Source organism: Triticum dicoccoides, chromosome 1B (genome assembly GCF_002162155.2).
Source record: "Triticum dicoccoides isolate Atlit2015 ecotype Zavitan chromosome 1B, WEW_v2.0, whole genome shotgun sequence".
NCBI classification, from domain to species: domain Eukaryota; kingdom Viridiplantae; phylum Streptophyta; class Magnoliopsida; order Poales; family Poaceae; genus Triticum; species Triticum dicoccoides.
In genome coordinates, this window is record NC_041381.1 from 95,380,450 (window position 1) to 95,403,287 (window position 22,838).

Below are 22,838 nucleotides of genomic sequence, written 5' to 3' on the forward strand. Positions count from 1 at the left end.
TTAGATTATTATTTTTTCACTATTATATATGTATGAATGCATGTTGATTAGATGGATATAATTAGTGTTTAATCAGTTAGAAATTAGTGTTATATAGAAATGTTAGAAATTAGTGTTATATAGAAATGTTAGAAATGTTAGAAATTTTAGTGTTATTTAGATTATTTAGATTAACATAATTAGTGTTATATAGAAATGTTAGAAATTTTAGTTATCAAAATCCAATCATTAAAAAATTGTTACTTTTTGCGGGCATATAGCTAGTATTTGTTCTCGACGATGCCCGGCCCGCATCCTCGCCGTCGACCCGTCCGCGACGACGTCCAGCCGACCCATGTCCGGGACTGGGCTCCGCCCGGGCTGGCACTGGGAGGTGCTGCCTGGAGGGGCGCGCCGCTTGATGAGGAACCCGGCCCCGGGTCCCGTCGTCGACCCTGATCTCGTTTGGTGGCGTTCGCGTGGGCCAGTTTCGGTGCGGAGGGACCCGACCCCGCCGGAGGTGGTACGTCGCCGTGTTAGGGAGGAGGACGAGCACATCCATCGCTACATGGTTGCGTTAGAGGGCGGCAGGTTCTCCAATACCTGGCAGTATCTTTGGGGATCTCACTCCAGCTATGATCATGTGAGGGTTCCTTCTCTTTGGGTGTCCACCACCCGCGCCGCAGGAACCGCGAGTGTCCTAGATTCTTCTGTAGTATTCGATATTTAATTAGCTAGCCAGTGATGTACTATTTAATATTATATATTATTCGAGACGATGTATTCGAGATTATATCTATTATTCTAGACGAAGTATTCGAGATTATATCTATTATTCGAGACGATGTAATTTGAATACTAAATTGTTTTATATTTCTTTTGAATTAGTTAAATAAAAGCTATGGCAGACAATACCGACAGAGAGGGAGAACAGACCATGTTCGATATGATACGCGGGTCAAATGATGATCAGAATGAAGAAGATTATGACGGCTCCGAATTTCTAAACAACACCGGAGAGGGTGATATGATATTCGATCGCGACGACCGAATTGATGAAGTCATGAACTACGATTATGACGATGACGAAGAACATGTTGATCCTGAAACAACAAAGACCGGCGAGGTATATATATTTATATAAGCAGGTATCTGGTGATCATCACATGTTTTAAATGACTTGAAGATATATTAACGGATCGATCTTTGTTCTTTCAGCCATCCGGATCGAGCAAATCTTCAGGCAAAAGGACGAAACGAGGACCGAACAAAAAGTTGAAGGAGGGCGTAAAGTACAATATCGAGGCAATCAGACCTAGTGGCGAACCATTAGCGCCTAAGAAGATTGCGGACAAGTTCGTTCGTCAGTGCGGAGTTCTTGTGAAGGACCAACTCCCGATCTCCCTTCAAGAATGGAGAGAGCCAGCAAAAGACAAAAGACAGAAAGACAAAGAGGACGCTGCTCCACGTCCAGATGTTACTTTTGTCGACAAGAATCAAAAAGATCTGCTTTGGGATACTCTCATGGAACATTTCACCCTACCAGATCATTTCACAAAAGCAGATGTGCAAAAAGTCAAGGACGCTGCTCTTAGGAAGATGGCGGTTGCATTCAAGAACCACAAGAATCGTGAATGGGACAAGTACGTCAAGGGAGGAAGGAAGACTCCAGTATTCGAGGGAACACTAGAGAACCAACGTGCTCATTGGGACGATTTCGTGAAATTCAAGGATTCGGAATTAGCTAAGGAACGGTCGAGAATAAACAAGAAGAATGCCGAAAAAAAGGATAAGTTCCATAAGCTGGGGCCAGGTGGCTATGCGGTGGCAATGCCTAAGTGGGATAAGTCTGAGAAAGAGATGGAGGATGCAGGTGCCACTCCGGTTACTAAGAGCTGGCCCCCCAGGGTCAGGACTTGGTTCTATGCGCATGGGGGGGAGTTGGACCCGAAGACAGGCAATGTTTCGACGAGGGCAAGTCTGAAGGGAGCCGACAATGTGATACTTGTTGCAATAGAAGAGGCACGATCGGGGGTGTTCCAGCCCAACAGAGAGAACGACAAGCTTACGCGTGCCCTGGGAAATCCTGAACACCCGGGAAGAACACGAGGCAAGGGCGCTATTCCGTGGTATGAGGGGTTCTCAGACTGGAACACCGACTACAGAACCCGTGCGAGAAAGAAGATTGCGGAGGAGAAGAAGAGGAAGATGGAGGAGGAGTAGAGGAAGCGGGACTATGAACGCCTTCAAGGCCTAGAAGCAAGTCAAGCGGAATTGGTAGTCAAATTCCAGCGGCAGCAGGAGCAGATCGACTCACTTACCCAACAAAGGGGGTCTCAGCAACTGCAGCAGCTAGCGAATGATCCAGCATTGGATAGCACCGCCCCATCCATGCCGAGAAGGAGCATGGGTTCCGCCCCGGACGACGCAATGCTGGGTAGATACCCCGTGGATGACATCACGGAGAACACTAGCTGCGAGCTACACGTCAAAATGAAGAACATATCCATGAAGGTGGCGGACGCCGTTGCTTTTACAAATCCCCCCGAGGCAACCTTCCATTGCAACCCGATTCCAGTGGGCTATGCTCGTTTCTTGGTTGATGAGGTGGTGGACCCATATTCGGAGCTAGAGCTTGACTATCCTGGAGGTGACGACGAGCGCTTTCTCGGAGACGCCAAACATCGTATCATCCTATGGAAAAAGGATTGCATCATCATTCGAAGGCCACCGACACCGCGTCAGCCGACTCCTCGTCGAAGTCCGCCATCGAGTCAGCAGTCTCCCGCTCCTGCAAGTCCACCAAGTCCGGCAAAGTGTCAGGCCACTCCTCCTCCAAGTCCGGTAAAGTGTCAGGACACTCCTCCTCCTCCAAGTCCGCCACAGCGTCAGACATCCACTCCTCCTCCAAGTCCGGCACAACCTCAGGCCACTCCTCCTCCAAGTCTGGCACAGCTTCAGGCGGCCACTCCTCCTCGTCCAACTCAGCCCTGTCAGCCTCTCCGCCGCCTCAGCAATCACAGAAGAGACACCCCGCAGCTATGGTGCGTAGCGGTATGAGTCGAGGTAGTACAGGAAGTACAGGCGGAGGCAAGCGATATAAATATGGTCCAAGCCTCACGCCTCTTCCGCAGAGGGCTTATGACAGGTCCGAGGAGGAAATCGCAGCCATATCAAAGTCCAAGGTGGAAGCCCATTTTGCACCGAAACCGCCACCGCCGCCAAGGGAGAAAGTGCCTGAGGAAACGATTGACCACTTCATTTGTATGGCTCAACCACCAGCTCCCGAGCCTGTTGACACAGACTATGAGTGCCACATCAGGAAGTTAAATCGAGCACGTGTACGTAAGGAGGCGAGCTCGGGATCGAGCAAACAAGAAGCAGCTGTCAAAAAATGCGGAAAAACCATTCCCCAGTTGGGAGAACAGGCGGCACAATCGATCCCCTCGCTTGTTGTGCCAACAACACGTGACAGTACGCGCGCCCAATATTATTGTGGGCAAACAGTTTACGTTCCTGAGGTGGGCAATGTGGTAATAACGGAGGAGCATATAATGCAGGCTGAAGTTCTCAAAATCACTGTTGGACAACTCCTCGAGATCGAGCCCATGCTTGTGCTTAGAGAGGATGAAATAAAACGGAAATATGTCCGGGGCCAACCTTTGGTCGAGCCAGACAAGGTCAAGAACCTCCCAACGAGAATGTATGAATTGCATCAATGGTACATGAACATTACCAAGATTTCCGATCGATTGTCCCTCATGGTGAATGTCAAGGAGGATCATTACTACCATGAGAAAGCTGTGTTCCGTTGAGTATTCTGAACTGTTTCAGTTATACAATCAAGACGCACTCGACAAATCTATCATCAGTTTCTATTGTCTGTAAGTGATTTCTTTCTGTAATTTAAGTCTCAAGCTAGCTGTAGTGATCCTTATCATTACTTGTAATTATCCTCACTATATTCTTTTCTGTGGTATTATATGCAGGATGAAGATGTATGAAATGAGAAAAGGTGGACGCTATGGCATTGGGTTCATTGACCCAAACACCGTTAATGAATACACATGGAAAATAGATGAACGTCATCAAAAGGCCGTAGAGGATAGCATGCTAGAGTTCTTGAGGCGCCTCAAATACAATGAAGATATACTACTTCCTTACAACTTCCAGTGAGTCACACTGTCTTGTACTACAAATTCTCTGTTTTTGCCTACTAGCTAGCTACATGTTTTTGCTTACATATGCCCGCTTAATTAAGACATGCAAACGTGTGTGCATGCAGATTTCACTGGGTCTTGTGTATCATTAAAGTTGACGCCGAAACAATTGAAATACTGGACTCACTACTCAAAGAAAAAACTGACTATAACATCTTGTTTGGGATAGTCAACAGGTAATTTCAATCATTATTAACTATATATCTCGGCCTATTTAGTTCGTCATTTCATGATATGAACCATTTAATAACCCCTTTATTCATTTTCTTTTTCGGCGGGCAGGGCTTGGGCAAGGTTCATCAGGGTTACGGACGGCGAATGGAAAGAAAAGCTTAAATGGGGAAGACCCAAGGTAACTAATTAAGTAGTACTAGCTAGCTAGCTAGCTGCCATCTCTTTAATTATCATGCTTGATTAATTATTATCTGATAAAATTCCATTCTCGTAAAGGCCCTGAAGCAGGCGCAGGGGACTGATCTGTGTGCATTCTGCGTTTGCGAGAACATTCGCATGATGGCGTCCAAAAGGAGTAGATCTCAAAGACAGGAATGGGTACGCTTGTCAAAACACTATTCACAATTTTTACACCATTATCGATATCTAGTCACACAACTAAAACACATGCATATTGATCTCCTTCTTAACAGTTTAGAGAGGTGCGGGCGAAGCTCCTAGAAACGGAGCGCGTAGAAGCACTTCAAGAGGAAATAGCGGGATTTTTGCTCGACCAGGTCATAAATCTGAAGGGAGAATACTATTACCCGCTACTGCCCGAATGAAAACCACTTCCAATTGTCATCGTGCTCCGAAGGCACCAATTAGGCTATAATGCCACTGGCTCCGAAGGCAACATGCATATGTAGGAGAAATTGTATATAGCTATACATGTGTGTATGTGTGAATTAATTAATATGATGGTTTGTGAGACATTGATGATATATATATATATATATATATGCATGATTGGTTCTACTAAAATTCTATTTATATATATATATATATATATATATATATATATATATGCATAACGTGTACAATGTGTAACAACAACAACAACAACAAAGCCTTTAGTCCCAAACAAGTTGGGGTAGGCTAGAGGTGAAACCCATAAGATCTCGCAACCAACTCATGGCTCTGGCACATGGATAGCAAGCTTCCATGCACCCCTGTCCATAGCTAGCTCTTTCTCAATACTCCAATCCTTCAGGTCTCTCTTAACGGACTCCTCCCATGTCAAAATCGGTCGACCCCGCCCTCTCTTGACATTCTCCGCACACTTTAGCCGTCCGCTATGCACTGGAGCTTCTGGAGGCCTGCGCTGAATATGCCCAAACCATCTCAAACGATGTTGGAAAAGCTTCTCCTCAATTGGTGCTACCCCAACTCTATCTCATATATCATCATTACGGACTCGATCCTTCCTCGTGTGGCCACACATCCATCTCAACATACGCATCTCCGCCACACCTAACTGTTGAACATGTCGCCTTTTAGTCGGCCAACACTCCGCGCCATACAACATTGCGGGTCGAACCGCCGTCCTGTAGAACTTGCCTTTTAGCTTTTGTGGCACTCTCTTGTCACAGAGAATGCCAGAAGCTTGGCGCCACTTCATCCATCCGGCTTTGATTCGATGGTTCACATCTTCATCAATACCCCCATCCTCCTGCAACATTGACCCCAAATACCGAAAGGTGTCCTTCCGAGGTACCACCTGGCCATCAAGGCTAACCTCCTCCTCCTCACAGCTAGTAGTACTGAAACCGCACATCATGTACTCGGTTTTAGTTCTACTAAGCCTAAACCCTTTCGATTCCAAGGTTTGTCTCCATAACTCTAACTTCCTATTTACCCCCGTCCGACTATCGTCAACTAGCACCACATCATCCGCAAAGAGCATACACCATGGGATATCTCCTTATATACCCCTTGTGACCTCATCCATCACCAATGCAAAAAGATAAGGGCTCAAAGCTGACCCCTGATGCAGTCCTATCTTAATCGGGAAGTCATCGGTGTCGACATCACTTGTTCGAACACTTGTCACAACATTATTGTACATGTCCTTGATGAGGGTAATGTACTTTGCTGGGACTTTGTGTTTCTCCAAGGCCCACCACATGACATTCCGCGGTATCTTATCATAGGCCTTCTCCAAGTCAATGAACACCATATGCAAGTCCTTCTTATGCTCCCTATATCTCTCCATAAGTTGTCGTACCAAGAAAATGGCTTCCATGGTCGACCTCCCAGGCATGAAACCAAACTGATTTTTGGTCACGCTTGTCATTCTTCTTAAGCGGTGCTCAATGACTCTCTCCCATAGCTTCATTGTATGGCTCATCAGCTTAATTCCACGATAATTAGTACAACTCTGAACATCCCCCTTGTTCTTCAAGATTGGTACTAATATACTCCGTCTCCATTCTTTTGGCATCTTGTTTGCCCGAAAAATGAGGTTGAAAAGCTTGGTTAGCCATACTATCGCTATGTCCCCGAGACCTTTCCACACCTCAATAGGGATACAATCAGGGCCCATCGCCTTGCCTCCTTTCATCCTTTTTAAAGCCTCCTTCACCTCAGACTCCTGTATGCGCCGCACAAAACGCATGCTGGTCTCATCAAAGGAGTCATTCAGTTCAATGGTAGAACTCTCATTCTCCCCATTGAACAGCTTGTCGAAGTACTCCCGCCATCTATGCTTAATCTCTTCGTCCTTCACCAAGAGTTGGCATGCTCCGTCCTTGATGCATTTGACTTGGCCAATATCCCTCGTCTTCCTCTCCCGGATCTTAGCCATCTTATAGATGTCCCTTTCACCTTCCTTCGTGCCTAACCGTTGGTAGAGGTCCTCATATGCCCGACCCCTTGCTTCACCAACAGCTCGCTTTGCGGCCTTCGTCGCCATCTTGTACTTCTCTATGTTGTCTGCACTCCTATCCAGGTATAGGCGTCTGAAGCAATCTTTCTTCTCTTTAAGCGCCTTCTGGACATCATCATTCCACCACCAGGTATCCTTATCTTCGCTTCTCCTTCCCCTGGACACTCCAAACTCCTCCGAGGCCACCTTACGAATGCAAGTCGCCATCTTCATCCACACATTGTCCGCATCCCCTCCTTCCTCCCAAGGGCCCTCCTTAAATACCCTCTCCTTGAACACCTGAGCTACCTCCCCCTTGAGCTTCCACCACTTCGTTCTAGCGACCTTGGCACGCTTATCCCGCTGGACACGAATCCGAAAGCGGAAGTCAACAACCACCAGCTTATGCTGGGGTACAACACTCTCCCCAGGTATCACCTTACAGTCTAGGCACACACGCCTTCTTCTCTTCTCGAGAGGATGAAATCAATCTGGCTAGAGTGTTGGCCACTACTAAAAGTCACCAGATGTGATTCTCTCTTTCTAAAGAGGGTGTTAGCTACAATCATGTTGTAGGCTAGAGCAAAGCTTAAGACATCTTCTCCTTCTTGATTCCTGATGCCATAGCCAAAGCCCCCATGCGCCCCTTCAAAACCTGTGTTAGATGTACCCACGTGGCCATTGAGGTCTCCTCCTATGAAGAGCTTCTCACCAATCGGTACACTCCTAACCATGTCTTCCAAGCCTTCCCAGAACTCCCTCTTGGTGTTCTCATTGTGGCCTACTTGCGGGGCATATGCGCTGATAACATTGAGAACCAAGTCCTCAGCTACCAGCTTGACCAGGATAATCCGGTCCCCACGTCTCCTGACGTCTACCACTCCATACTTGAGGCTCTTGTTGATCAAGATGCCTACGCCATTTCTGTTTGCAGCCGTCCCCGTGTACCACAGCTTGAAGCCGGTATCCTCCACATCCTTCGCCTTCTGTCCTCTCCATTTGGTTTCTTGGACGCAAAGGATATCAACACCTCTCCTCACTGCTGCATCAACTAGCTCCCGAAGCTTCCCTGTCAGAGACCCTACGTTCCAGCTACCTAAGCGAATCCTCCTAGGCTCGGCTAGCTTCCTTACCCTTCGCACTCGTCGAGTCAAATGCGAAGACCCTTGCTCATTTTCCACTACATCCGGGCGCCGATGTAGCGCGCCACTAAGGATGCGACGACCCGATCCTCGCTCACTTGCCACCGTATCCGGATCAAGATACGGCGCGCCACTTGGGGGGTGACGGCCCGGCCCTTGCCCATTTTCCACCACACCCGGGTTCCGATGTGGCGCGTCGCTAAGAGGGTTACGCCCCAACGAAAATCTTTTGGGTTTCATCTCCATAAGAGTGGCTGAGTTTTTACGTTGGCTCGCCAAGCCTATCACAACCCTCCTCCTTTACCCGGGCTTGGGACCGGCTATGTTGAGACAACATAGGCGGAGTTTAACGTGTACAATGTGTAGTATCGTAAAATACCAGCAAACGAAAAAGAATTAAAATGGAAACACAAAATTAAATGAAAAAGAAATCATAAAACTAAAACCCCCCAAACCTTATAGTACCGGTTGGTCTTACCAACCGGTACTAAAGGGCTTCAGGCCCCTGGAGCTGGCTCGTGCCACGTGGTTTCCCTTTAGCACCGGTTCGTGCTAAACCGGTACTAAAGGGGGGAGGGGCCTTTAGTGCCCACACTTTAGTGCCGGTTATGGAACCGGCACTAAAGGGCCTTACGAACCGGTGCTATTGCCCGGTTCTGCACTAGTGATAGAGAGCTCAAATTAATTTTGCAAAATACTGTCAATAGATCTAGAAAGAATTGGTCCAAAAAACTTGATGATGCATTATGGGCCTATAGAACTGCATACAAAAATCCTATGGGCATGTCTCTGTATAAGATGGTTTATGGAAAAGCATGTCATTTACCTCTAGAACTTGAACATAAAGCATATTGGGCTATTAAAGAGCTCAACTATGACTTCAAACTTGCCGGCGAAAAGAGGTTGTTTGATATTAGCTCACTTGATGAATGGAGAACCCAAGCCTATGAGAATGCCAAGCTATTCAAAGAAAAAGTCAAATGCTGGCACGACAAAAGAATACAAAAGCATGAGTTTAACGTAGGTGATTATGTGTTATTATTCAACTCTCGTTTAAGATTTTTTGCAGGAAAACTTCTCTCTAAATGGGAAGGCCCTTACGTTATCGAGGAGGTCTATCATTCAGGTGCCATAAAATCAACAACTTTGAAGGCACAAGTCCAAGGGTGGTGAACGGTCAAAGAATTAAACATTATATCTCAAGTAATCCTATCAATGCTGAAACTAATATTATTGAAACCGTAACCCCGGAGGAATACATAAGGGACACTTTCCAGAACGTTCCAGACTCCGAAAAGGAATAGGTATGTGGTACTGTAAGTAAACCGACTCCAAAACAATTCTAATGGCATTTTTTATCAGTTTTGGAATAATTAAGAATTTTAGGAAGAAAGAAGTAGTCCGGGAAGGACACGAGGCCTCCATGAGGGTGGAGGGCGCGCCCACCCTTACTGGGCGCGCCCCCTGTCTCGTGGCCACCTCGTGTGCCTCCTGGACTCCTTTTTCTTGCACGTTACATATTTTGACCGGTAAAAATTCATTATATAAACTCCCGAAGGTTTTGACCACCGTATCATGCAAATATCCTCTGTTTTCATTCCAAGCTGTTTTTTGACAGATCTAGAGCACCACGGTGTCACCCTCCTTCAAGAATGAAGACAAGGATGCTTGGCTATTGAACATAGAGCTAAAAAGAGAAGAACTGGAAGCGATCAACAAGGATGAAGGGATCAAGAAGGCCATGGAGGTTCAAGCTCCGGCAGTGGAAGAAGAAGACATCCCTCAACCCTTACCTAACCTCTTTACTCCAACTAAGGTTGAAGCTTTCAAAATGATTGAGTTAGCTCGCATACAGAATAAGTATCTCACACAGGAGAATATTTTGCTGAAGGATCATATCGCCAGACTCAAGGGCATTATCCGCAAGTTAAAGGAGCTTTTATGCTCGATGTGCGTTTATCCCCCATTATCATCACCACCTCCATCACCTCCGAGGACATAATCACATGGGTATGGGCACTCCCCTTGGCAACTGCCAAGCTTGGGGAAGGTGCCCCAGTATCGTATCACCATCACACTCCTATCTTTACCGTTTTATTTAGTTCGGTCCTTTTAGTAGTATCTTGATCTAGTAGATTGAAGTTTTGATATCAAGTAGTTTTGAGTTTTGCTTTATGATCTCTTTATGTAATCGAGTCTGTGAGCTATCTATAATAAATATTAGTGTTGAGTTAAGGGCTTTGCTATCTTGCTATGATCTTGGGAAAGTAGAAATAATAAAAGAGTTCATATTGATCTTATGGATAGTAATGACTTCACACATAAAAGTATGAGGCATAAAAGTTGTTGAGAGTTGATAAACGTAGTTTTGGTCATTGTTGCTATTAATAGGAAGTAATAAGGAAAGAGAAGTTTTCACATGCAAATATATTATCATGAACATATTTTATGATTGGGAGCACTCATTAAGTATGACATGCTAAAAGAGTTGATGTTGGACAAGGAAGACAACGTAATGGTTTATGTTTTCTCACATCTCAGTGAGAGTATATTGTCATTGATCTTCCCAACATGTTGAGCTTCCCTTTCCCCCTCATTCTAGCCAAACTCCTTGCACCAAGTAGAGATACTACTTGTGCTTCCAAATATCCTTAAACCCAGTTTTGTCATGAGAGTCCACCATACCTACCTATGGATTGAGTAAAATCCTTCAAGTAAGTTGTCATGTTGCAGGCAATAAAAATTGCTATCTAAATATGTATGACTTATTAGTGCAGAGAAAATAAGCTTTATACGATCTTGTTGTGGAAGCAATAAAAGCGACGGACTGCATAATAAAGGTCCACATACAAGTGGCAATATAAAGTGACGTTCTTTTGCATTAAGATTTCATGCATCCAACCCTAAACGCACATGACAACCTCTGCTTCCCTCTGCGAAGGACCTATCTTTTACTTTATGTTTTTACTTTATGCTTGAGTCAAGGTGATCTTCACCTTTCCCTTTTTCATTTTATGCTTGGATATATATATATATATATATATATATATATATATATATATATATATATATATATATATATACAATTGGGTGTAAGTTAGCATGGACTATTATTGTTGACATCACCTAAAGGTGAATACGTTGGGAGGCAATACAATAAGCCCCTATCTTTCTCAGTGTCTGGCTGAAACTCCATAACCACAAGTATTGCGTGAGTGTTAGCAATTGTAGAAGACTACATGATAGTTGAGTATGTGGACTTGCTGAAAAGCTCTATTCTTGACTCTTTCTGATGTTATGATAAATTGCAATTGCTTCAATGACTGAGATTATAGTTTGCTAGCTCCCAATGAAGTTTCTGAACCATGCTTGACATTATGAATTGATCGTTACTTGAGCATAAGAATTCATATGATAAAATCTATATATGTTGTTGTTATAAGAATGATCATGATGCCCACATGTCCGTATTTTATTTTTATCGACACCTCTATCTCTAAACATGTGCACATATTTTTCGATTTCGGCTTCCGCTTGAGGACAAGTGAGGCCTAAGCTTGCGGGCACTGATACGTCCATTTTTCATCATGCTTTTATATCAATATTTATTGCATTATGGGATGTTATTACACGTTATATCTCAATACTTATGGCTATTCTCTCTTATTTTACAAGGTTTACCATGAAGAGAGGGAATGCCAGCAGCTGGAATTCTGGCTAGAAAAGGAGCAAACATTGGAAACCTATTCTGCACTGCTCCAAAAATCCTGAAACTCCACGAAACTTATTTTTGGAAATAATAAGAATTATTGAGCGGAAGAAACATCTCAGGGGGCCCACACCCTGGCCAGGAGGGTGGGGGGCGCGCCCCTTGTCTCCTGCCCCCCTGGTGGCCCTCCGGTGTCCATCTTCTGCTATATGAAGGCTTTTACCCTAGAAAAAATCATGGGCAAGCTTACGGGACGAAACTCCGCCACCACGAGGCGAACCTTGGCGGAACCAATCTAGAGCTCCGGCAGAGTTGTTTTGCCGGGGAGACTTCCCTTCGGGAGGGGGAAATCATCACCATCGTCATCACCAATGATCCTCCCATTGGGAGAGGGTCAATCTCCATCAACATCTTCACCGGCACCATCTCCTCTCAAAACCCTAGTTTATCTCTTGTATGCAATCTTGTAACCAAACCACAAATTGGTACCTGTGGGTTGCTAGTAGTGTTGATTACTCCTTGTAGTTGATGCTAATTGGTTTACTTGGTGGAAGATCATATGTTCAGATCCTTAATGCATATTATTACTCCTCTGATTATGAACATGAATATGCTTTGTGAGTACTTATGTTTGTTCCTGAGGACATGGGTGAAGTCTTGCTATTAGTAGTCATGTGAATTTGGTATTCGTTCGATATTTTGATGAGATGTATGTTGTCTTTCCTCTAGTGGTGTTATGTGAACATCGACTACATGACACTTCACCATTATTTGGGCCTAGAGGAAGGCATTGGGAAGTAATAAGTAGATGATGGGTTGCTAGAGTGACAGAAGCTTAAACCCTAGTTTATGCGTTGCTTCGTAAGGGGCTAACTTGGATCCATATGTCTAATGTTGTGGTTAGATTTACCTTAATACTTCTTTTGTAGTTGCGGATGCTTGCAATAGGGGTTAATCATAAGTGGTATGCTTGTCCAAGTAAGGGCAGTACCCAAGCACCGGTCCACCCACATATCAAATTATCAAAGTATCGAACGCGAATCATATGAGCGTGATGAAAACTAGCTTGACGATAATTCCCATGTGTCCTTGGGAGCTCCTTCCTCATTATAAGAAATTGTCCAGGCTTATCCTTTGCTACAAAAAGTATTGGGCCACCTTGCTGCACTTTATTTACTTTCATTGCTTGTTACTCGTTACAATTTATCTTATCACAAAACTATCTGTTACCAATAATTTCAATGCTTGCAAAGAAAACCTTACTGAAAACCGCTTATCATTTCCTTCTGCTCCTCACTGGGTTTGACACTCTTACTTATCGAAAGAACTACCATTGATCCCCTACACTTGTGGCTCATCAGGCACCCATGGTGAAATCACTGTCCTAAAGTTAGGCTCCTTCCAGAAGTGATGTCGTTGTTGATGATAAGGCGTGCCATAGATCGCTTTTCGTGACTACACAGCAGAGCTCTCATTGAAAGCACCAATGTCGGTGTCAAAACCGACAGATCTCGGGTAGGGGGGGGGCAAGCTGTGAGTCTAAGGATCAATGGTAACAAGGGACAATGGGGACACGATGTTTACCCAGGTTCGGGCCCTCTTAAAGGAGGTAAAACATATGTCATGCTTGATTGTATTTGATGAGTATAGGGGTTACAAGAATTGATCTACCTCAAGATCGTAATGGCTAAACCCTAGTTGTCTAGCCTATGATTGTTCTGATAGCCTCTATGGACTATACCCTCCAGTTTATATTCACACGGAGGAGCCTAGGGTTGTACAGAGTCAGTTTACAGAAGAAGGAAACAGTACATCCAAACACCAAACTTGTCGTCCATGAATATAGGAGTCCTACCCTGACACGGGAGATAGTCTTCTGCTTTATCTTCACGGCCCATCAGTCTAGCCCATATTGATTAGACCGGACACCCGAGGACCCCCTAATCCAGGACTCCCTCATTCAACATTAGTCATAAAGAACTCCCATACTTATTGCAAAAGTATATTAGTTATAAAAATAAAGTACTACACGCATGCTCCTAGGGGGATAGATTGGTAGGAGAAGACCATTGCTCGTCCCCGACCGCCACTCATAAGGAAGACAATCAATAAATAAATCATGTCCCGACTTCATCACATAAGGGTTCACCATACATGCATGCTACGGGAATCACAAACTTTAACACAAGCATGTCTACCAATCCACAATTACTCACTAGCATGACTCTAATATCACCATCTTTATATCTCAAAACAATATGCAAGGAATCAAACTTCTCATAGTATTCAACGCTCTTGTATGAAAGTTTTTATTATATCCCTCTTGGATGCCCATCATATTAGGACTAAATTCATAATCTAAGCAAATTACCATGTTGTTTAGAGACTCTCAAAATAATATAAGTGAAGCATGAGAGTTCAACAATTTCTATAAATTAAAGCCACTGCCATGCTCTAAAAAGATAGAAGTGAAGCACCAGAGCAAATTGCGTAGCTCAAAAGATATAAGTGAAGCACAAAGAGTATTCTAATAAATCGCAACTCATGCGTGTCCCTCTCAAAAGTTGTGTACAGCAAGGATGATTGTGGCAAACTAAAGAGCAAAGACTCATATCATACAAGATGTTCCAAGCAAAACACATATCATGTGGTGAATAAAAATATAGCCTCAAGTAAATTTACCGATGGATTGAAGACGAAAGAGGGGATACCATCCGGGGCATCCCCAAGCTTAGATGCTTGGTTGTCCTTGAATATTACCTTGGGGTTCCTTGGGCATCCCAAGCTTAGGCTCTTGTCACTCCTTACTCCATAGTCCATCAAATCTCTACCCAAAACTTGAGGACTTCACAACACAAAACTCATGAGATCCGTTAGTATAAGAAAATAAATCACCACTTTTTGGTACTGTTGTGAACTCATTATTTATTTATGTTGGTGTAATATGTACTGTATTCCAACTTTTCCATGGTTCATACCCCGCCCCATACTACCCACAGATTCGTCAAAATAAGCAAACAACACATAGAAAACAGAATCTGTCAAAACAGAAAAGTTTGTAGCAATCTGGACACTTCATATACTTATGTAACTCCAAAAATTCTGAAAACTTAGGACAACCAGGGAAATTTGCATATAAATCTTGTGTAAAAAGTTCAGATCAAAAGAATGCTTCTGTGAATTTTTAAAATTGTTTTATTGGACACAAAAGTTTCTGTTTTTCAGCAAGATCAAATCAACTATCACCGTAAGCCATCCCAAAGGTCTTACTTGGCTCAAACACTAATTAAAACTCCATAACACAATTACTGTAGAGTTAATAATGTCTATTTATTGAAAAACAGAACCAAGAGCAAAAAACATAAAAATAAAATTGGGTTGCCTCCCAACAAGCACTATTGTTTAACGCCCCTAGCTAGGCATGAAACATAGATCTAGCTAGGTATTGTCATCTCTGGTATGCAATCCCTCAATTGTACACTTATAACCCTTAGGAGATTCTTTGGTTTTATTAATAATCACACTCCTAGGCAAGAAATCAAGAAATTCCCTTGTGGTAATTGGTTCCTTAATAATATTAATAAAGTTAGGGTGAACACTTATCATCTTAAGATCTTCATCTCCTTTACTTGAAGATTCACCCTTATTTTTAGGAACATAAATAAACTTGGTGGATTTAGTAGGAGGAAAATTTGGAGTAGTATTAACATAGGCAAAAGTAGAACCCAAGTTGGTAATAATATCTTCTAGCTTGCCAATTCTAGTAGAATCTTGATCTATCTTTTCATTGACTATGGGTTCTTTTTCTCATAGATTATTTAAAGTGACTCCTACTTAGATCAATATTGAGTAATATGATTATGAATCTTTTTATCCAAGTTTTCAATGAGCTATACGGTAGCAATTTTATTCTCAATAATATCAAGCCTTTGCATCACATGTTCCAAAGTTAAAATTGTTTCATTAACCATAAGTGGTGGAGATCCCCTAGATTTAGCATAGCATTGTAAGCATCCATCGTGTGATTGCCCAAGAAATTACCCCCAGTAATGGTGTCTAGCACATACCTATACCAAGTAGTAACACCCACATAAAAATTTCGAAGAAGAATGGTAGTGTATTGCTTACAAGTAGATCTATTTTGAGCATTGCAAACTCTATACCAAGCATCTTTTAGATTCTCCCCACCCCTTTGTTTAAAATTAAGAACTTCATTTTTCGGGGTATCAACTATGACAGAGGAGCTAGCGATGATAGAAAAACAAGCAATCTAGCACACAAGCATCCAAAAGCAAACGAGAAGACGAACGGAAGAAGGGCGAATAAAAAGGCAAATCTTTTTGTGTTTTTCTGAAAATCATTTTAGAAGTGGGGGAGAGGAAAACGAGAGGCAAATGGAGAATAATGTAATGCAAGAGATGAGAGTTTATGGTGGGTACCTAGTAGGCTTGATGTAGAACCTCCTCGGCAACAGGGCCAGAAATTCTTCCTGCTACTTCTTGAGCTTGCGTTGGTTTTTCACTTGAAGAGGAAAGGGTGATGCAGCAAAATAGAGATAAGTATTTCCCTCAGTTTGAGAACCAAGGTATCAATCCAACAAGAGGTACAAGCAAGTCTCCAATCTATGCACCTGCACAAACAATCAAACACTTGCACCCAATGCGATAAAGGGGTTGTCAATCCCTTCACAATCACTTGCAAGGATGAGATCTGATAGAGATAGATATAAAATATTACAAAAACATAAAATAAAGTAAAACCAAATAAATTGCAGCAAGGTATTTTTGGGTTTTTTGGTTCATAGATTTGAAAATATATGGTGGAAAATAGACCCTGGGGCCATAGGTTTCACTAGAGGCTTCTCTCTTGAAAGAAAACATACGATGGGTGAACAAATTACTGTCAAGCAATTGATAGAAAAGCGCAAAGTTATGATGATATCCAAGGCAATGATTATGAATATAGACATCATGTCCGTGTCAAGTAGATCGAAACGATTCTGCATCTACTACTATTACTCCACACATCGACCACTATCCATCATGCATCTAGAGTATTAAGTTCATGATAACGACGCCTTAAGTAAGATGACATGATGTAGAGGGATAAACTCAAGCAATATGATGAAAACCCCATCTTTTTACCCTTGATGGCAACAATACAATATGTGCCTCGCTACCTCTACTATGTCACTAGGTGAGGACACCGCAAGATTGAACCCAAAACTAAGCACCTCTCCCATTGCAAGAAGAACCAATCTAGTTGGCCAAACCAAACTGATAATTAAATGAGAAATACAAAGATATCAAATCATGCATATAAGAATCCGGAGAAGATTCAAGTAATATTCATAGATAATCTGATCATAAATCCACAATTCATCGGATCTCGACAAGCACACCACAAAAGAATATTACATCGAATAGATCTCCAAGAACATCGAGGAGAACATTGCATTGAAGATCAAAGAGAGAGAAGAAGCCATCTAGCTACTAGCTATGGACCCTTAGATTTGAGGTAAACTACTCACGCTTCATCGTAAGGGCAATAGAGTTGATGTAGAAGCCCTCCATGATCGAATCCCCCTCCGGCAGGATGCCGGAAAAGGCCCCAAGATGGGATCTCGCGGGTACAGAAGGTTACGGCAGCTGAAAAGTATTTTGGTCGAAGCTTCTGGTCGTTTAGGAATATTTCTAAATTTATAGGCAATGAATTCGGGTTGGAGGAGCTCCGAGGGGCCCACAAAACCTCAGGGCGCCCTCCCCTAGGGCGCGCCCATGAGGCTTGTGGCCTCCTTGGGACTCTTCTGACTTCATCTCCAAGTCCTACGTGTGTCTTCTGGTCAATCATCACGAAAATTTTATTCCGTTGGACTCCGTTTGATATTCCTTTTCTGTAAAACCCCAAAACAAGGAAAAAATAGAAACTGGCACTAGGCTCTAGGTTGATAGGTTAGTTTCAAAAATAATCTAAAATAGCATATTAATGCATACGAAACATCCAAAACAGATAATATAATAGCATGGAGCTATAAAAAATTATAGATACGTTGGAGACGTATCAGCCATCAGCGAGAAGCCCAGGTCCTGGCCCAAGCTAGCACATACGACGCCATGTCCATGGCCACCGACGCCGATCCGCCCAGCAACGCAATAGTATCACGACCACCACCACCGACCGGCACACCCGCGAGGGGGGCCAGAGCAGCACCCACGAGCACAACCCGGACCGCACCCCACCTCACCTACCCGAAGCAAGCTCTCCGATCTGCCTCGCCCCCAGATCCGGTTTGCCCAAGCACAAACCCTAGGTTGTTGCCACCTTGACGCACACGCCGTTGGCCCATACCCAGGAGAAGGGAGGTTGTCACCGCCGCCCACACCCCGCCGCCAAGCAACAAACGTCATGCCGCACCCACACTAGTGATTTGGGCATCCCCGAACCACCACCAGCAATCCCAACCGAAGCACCAAAGATCCGCAGCAGAGGCTAGCCAAGGCCAGAACAAATAGCCGCAGGGGATCCACTACCAAGGCCGACAATCGCCGCTCGAGGCCAGCCCCACGCCACCACATGCGCCGGCGGCCAGATTTGGCCGCGCCAGCCCGCGCCGCTCGGCCACAATGGGCGCGCTCCGAGCAGCCCCCCCGCGCAGCCACCAGGAGGCACCGCGGGCGCGCACACGCAATAGATCCTGTTGTGGCCGCCCGCATCCACGCCCCATCGCAGCGTGCCGCTGTCCACTGAGTACACCGCCCGCGCCAGATCTCGTCGGTCAAGGAGGAGAAGGCCATGTCGCCGCCGACGCCGACCGGGCTTTGCCCGGCGACGGCGAGGAGGAGAGGACGGAGGAGAGGGGCGGGCCCGACGACTCTAGGGTTTCCCCCATGGTTGCCCACAGGAGCGACACTAGAGGGGGGAGGGTAGTAGGCGGTCATTGTTTCCTTGCATTTTCCCGCTAGAGCATCAAACACCTGGGCAGGCCGCCGGTTACTGACCGGTATGATTTTTCGACCTAGATGGACGCCTCAAACAGGCCTCAAACGCCCAGGTTGGCCGGCACCCCTCATATCCAGCCCAATTATGGGGCGGATATGGGGGCGCCCGGGCGCACCCCGCCACGTAGGACTGACGAAGGGGTCCCATCCAGAAATGCCCTGAAACCCGGAGGTCCGAAGCTCGTCTCCTCCGTCTGACCGGTGACGTGGAGTGGCGCAGCTCCGGCGGGATGTGTAGTGTCTAGACCGGCTATTTAAGTCGACCAGCAGCACAGAAACCCTACCGTCCATCCACATTTTCCTCCTCCTGTCCTCCGTCGCCGCCACTTTCCACTCCACCTGTCCGCCTAGTAGTCATCCCCCACACCGCTGGGTGAGGAGCGAGCCATTTCTAACGCTGGAGCATTGGCTCGAGCTCCTTGAGTATATCCGGGCTAGGCGCGAAGCCCTGATTGTCGCAGGGCTACCTCCAGATGCAGTGGATCTGGAGGAGGAGTTGGAGGAGGTGGTGGAGGAGGATGGGGAGGACGAGGAGGAGGCGGTTGAGGAGGAGGAGGTGATTGAGCCAGAGGAGGAGGATGTGGGGGACGTTGGCGAAGCGGATCTGTAGGCGGAGCAGCAAACCATCCTCGATTCCCTCCAGTCGGAGTCGGTTGCAGAGGCCAGACGTCGTCACTGGTAGGAGATGGAGGCGCAGCAGGCTGTGGAGGAGGCGAGGATGCTCGCCTACATGGATGAGGTCGAGCAGGAGGAGGATGAACAGGAGGAGGATGAGGTCGAGCAGTAGGAGGATGACCCGTCCGTCCAGCAGGAGCCCGGCACCGTCGTCGTGGACATCTCCGACAACGAAAAGTAGCTATGGTAGTACATAATATATAGTACATAGGATTTCTTTTGCATGTTTTATATGGATCTAGGGGTTGAAATATGAGAGAGGCGGAAGCGGAGTGGCTAATTTGAGGCATGATCGGCCATTGTCCGCAGACACGCCCGGTCGCGTCCGCGGGCGTTTGCTGGGCCATATTTGCAAAGTCCGGATGTAGATGCTCTTAGTCATACTTTTATATGTACGTTTTAGAGAATCTTTTATTTATACTTGAAAGATGGCCGTGCATTGCAGTGAGATTATATTATGTTTATAAATTCTAAAAGGAATTGCTAATTCGTTTATGATTTGGAAGTTTGTGCACACGCTAGCGAGGAACCTTCATGATCCAAGCTAGCAAAAGTCCAGTGGATATATAAGGGTTTTTTTTAGAAGAAAATTGATACCAGGTCTAGTGGACGAAGAAGGCGAGACCAACAGACATTATAAAATTTTCTCGAAAATGAGGTTGGAATCCCCGGCCTCTGCATCCAAAGATGCACACAACCACAGACCTTGAAAAGTAGTCACCATCATCTTCCGAATTCTTTGGAAAAAGGAATATTCACTCAAATTGACGAATCTTTACTCCGGAAGTTTCTCAGGAGTAATTATAGTGAATTCTTGTGAGAGAAATCAACCCTTGCCCTAAACTGCAACATTGATCTCCTGTTCACCTCACCAAACGCAAAAAAAGGCTCCCATTTTCTCTAAGCTGAAAGGTCCAACCTATCCTAATCCAATGCAAAGGTGCGTTACCCACTCAAGAGGGCAAGTAAGATAATTCAAAACATAGTATCTCATCGTGACTAGTTTACCACGTCGTCCAAACCAAAAGCAGAAAGAGTTAATTCTTTTCCACAATTATTCCTTACCAAAACCTAGGAGAGGTGATTTTCGAGTGTACTCTACCGCCACCTCTCCTCAGTTGCTAGGTTCCCCACCCCCACACACCCCCTCTCTGCCACTGACTCTACCGGTGTGGGTGTACGGGGAGATCCGGATCTAATGGATGTAGTTGTAGGTTTCACCTGATTATGCGCTCTTAGGAAGGTTTCCGTTGTCCATCGCCTTGGACCATCTGAGTGGTGGTGGCGGCGATGCTCAATGAAGTATTGTCTGGTAGCTCGCCGTTGTTGATGGCGGCGGTGGCAATTTGGTGAGTAAGGTTCCGTTGAGTCACCCCATTCCGCGGTTCACCTGCACGGCATCGATGCTTAAGGGTGTATTTTTCATGTCAGTCATTATGATCGATGACTTGTGGTCCACATGGTTGATTAGTGCGGCGGCATGGCAACAATTCGTTTGCAGCATGAAGATGGTCGACTCCCAAGGACTCCTAAGGTCTGCATGGTTGATTAGTCCGGCGGCATGCCAACAACCCCTTTTGCAACATGAAGATGGTTTATTAGTGCGGCGGCAATACCAAATTGCCAACAATCATGTTAGTGCTCCTAGTTTGGTAAATAGATTTGAGAGTTCTTCCACAAAGAAAAAAACAAACATAGACAAATTTGAAGACAAAAAAATCCACAATACCCAACGAGATATCATGTTTGTGCTCCTAGTTTGGTAAATAGATTTGAGAGTTCTTCCACAAAGAAAAAAACAAAACATAGAAAAAATTGAAGGGCAAAAAAATCCACAATACCCAACGAGATATTAGCAGTACCACACAAGTTAAGGGATTGGACGGTTCCGCAACATAGGTTGAGCACACATTTTCCGACATCATCCTAGCATTATACCATAACTAGTCCTTGGGGACTGGGAATCCCCTCAAAATATATAGTTGTGTGCTGGCAAGATTATTATAGAAATTTGGCATCATGGTGTACTACATTTTCAATGGGCAACGAGAAAGTCGCATGTTTTATCAACCAACTGTTCAGTAAGTACAGTTAAGTCTTGGAAGAGTTAAGAAACAATACATAAATCAAGACTCATGAATGGCACACATAGTTTCCTAGGTTTGCACGAAGTGTTAGTTCAATTGATGATGCAATATCCACCTACAACACCACCTAAAAATGTAGCAAGGTCAAGAGAATGAAGGTGATACCAACACACCTTAGGATGTACTCCCTTCGTTCCTAAATATAAGATCTTTTAGAGATTCCACTATATACTACAACGGATGTATATAGACATATTTTAGAGTGTAGGTTCACTCATTTTGCTCCATATGTAGTCTATAGTGGAATCTTTAAAATGTCTTATATTTAGGAACTGAGGGAGTATTTGGTTGGGCTTAACTTTGGCTTTTGCACTTTGCCTTATAAGACAAAAATCACATGTTTATGTGTTTTTGCATTTGACTTTTGGATTATACAATAGACATAAATTGGTGCAATAGTCCACAAATATGTTTTTAGCGGAATATCCCATAAATGTGGGGAGGGAAATGCTCCCGGGTGAATAGCACTGCAAAAAAGGTGGTAAACTATTTAAAAAAATATTGAATTTTTTTTTGTGGATGTTCGTGTTAGTGTTGCAAGCATTGTTGACAATTTTCATGCGCAACGAAGCAGTAGTGTTTCGCCGGTGAAAAACAAATTTGGGGTAACATTTGGTGTTCAAAATTGTTTTTCACAGGCCAAAATGTTTAATCTTTTTGCCAAAAAAAATTGCAGATAACATTTGGATGCAACTATAAATACATAAAAAAAACTGTTGGGATTTTTTGACATTTGAAAAATTATTTTTTGCATGCAGGAGCGCGTGCTCCCGGGAGCCAAATTGGATTTACAATAAATATGTGCTTTTTGGCTTATAATCGAGAGTGCTAAGCCCACCAAACACCCGGGCATCAACATCGTCTTCCACAACACTACTCCCTCCGTCTCAGTTTACAAGTCCTGCGCGTATACCTAGGTTGCCAATTTTATCATCCTAATATAAACTATATAACATAAAAATTATACGGTTTGAAAATAGAACATCTGAATTTTATATTGGTATATTTTGTAATATATGACTTGTAATAGGTTGGTCAAATTTGACGATCTAGGGTACGCGCACGCCCTGTAAACTGAGAGAGAGGAAGTACTTGAAAAAAGTATTTA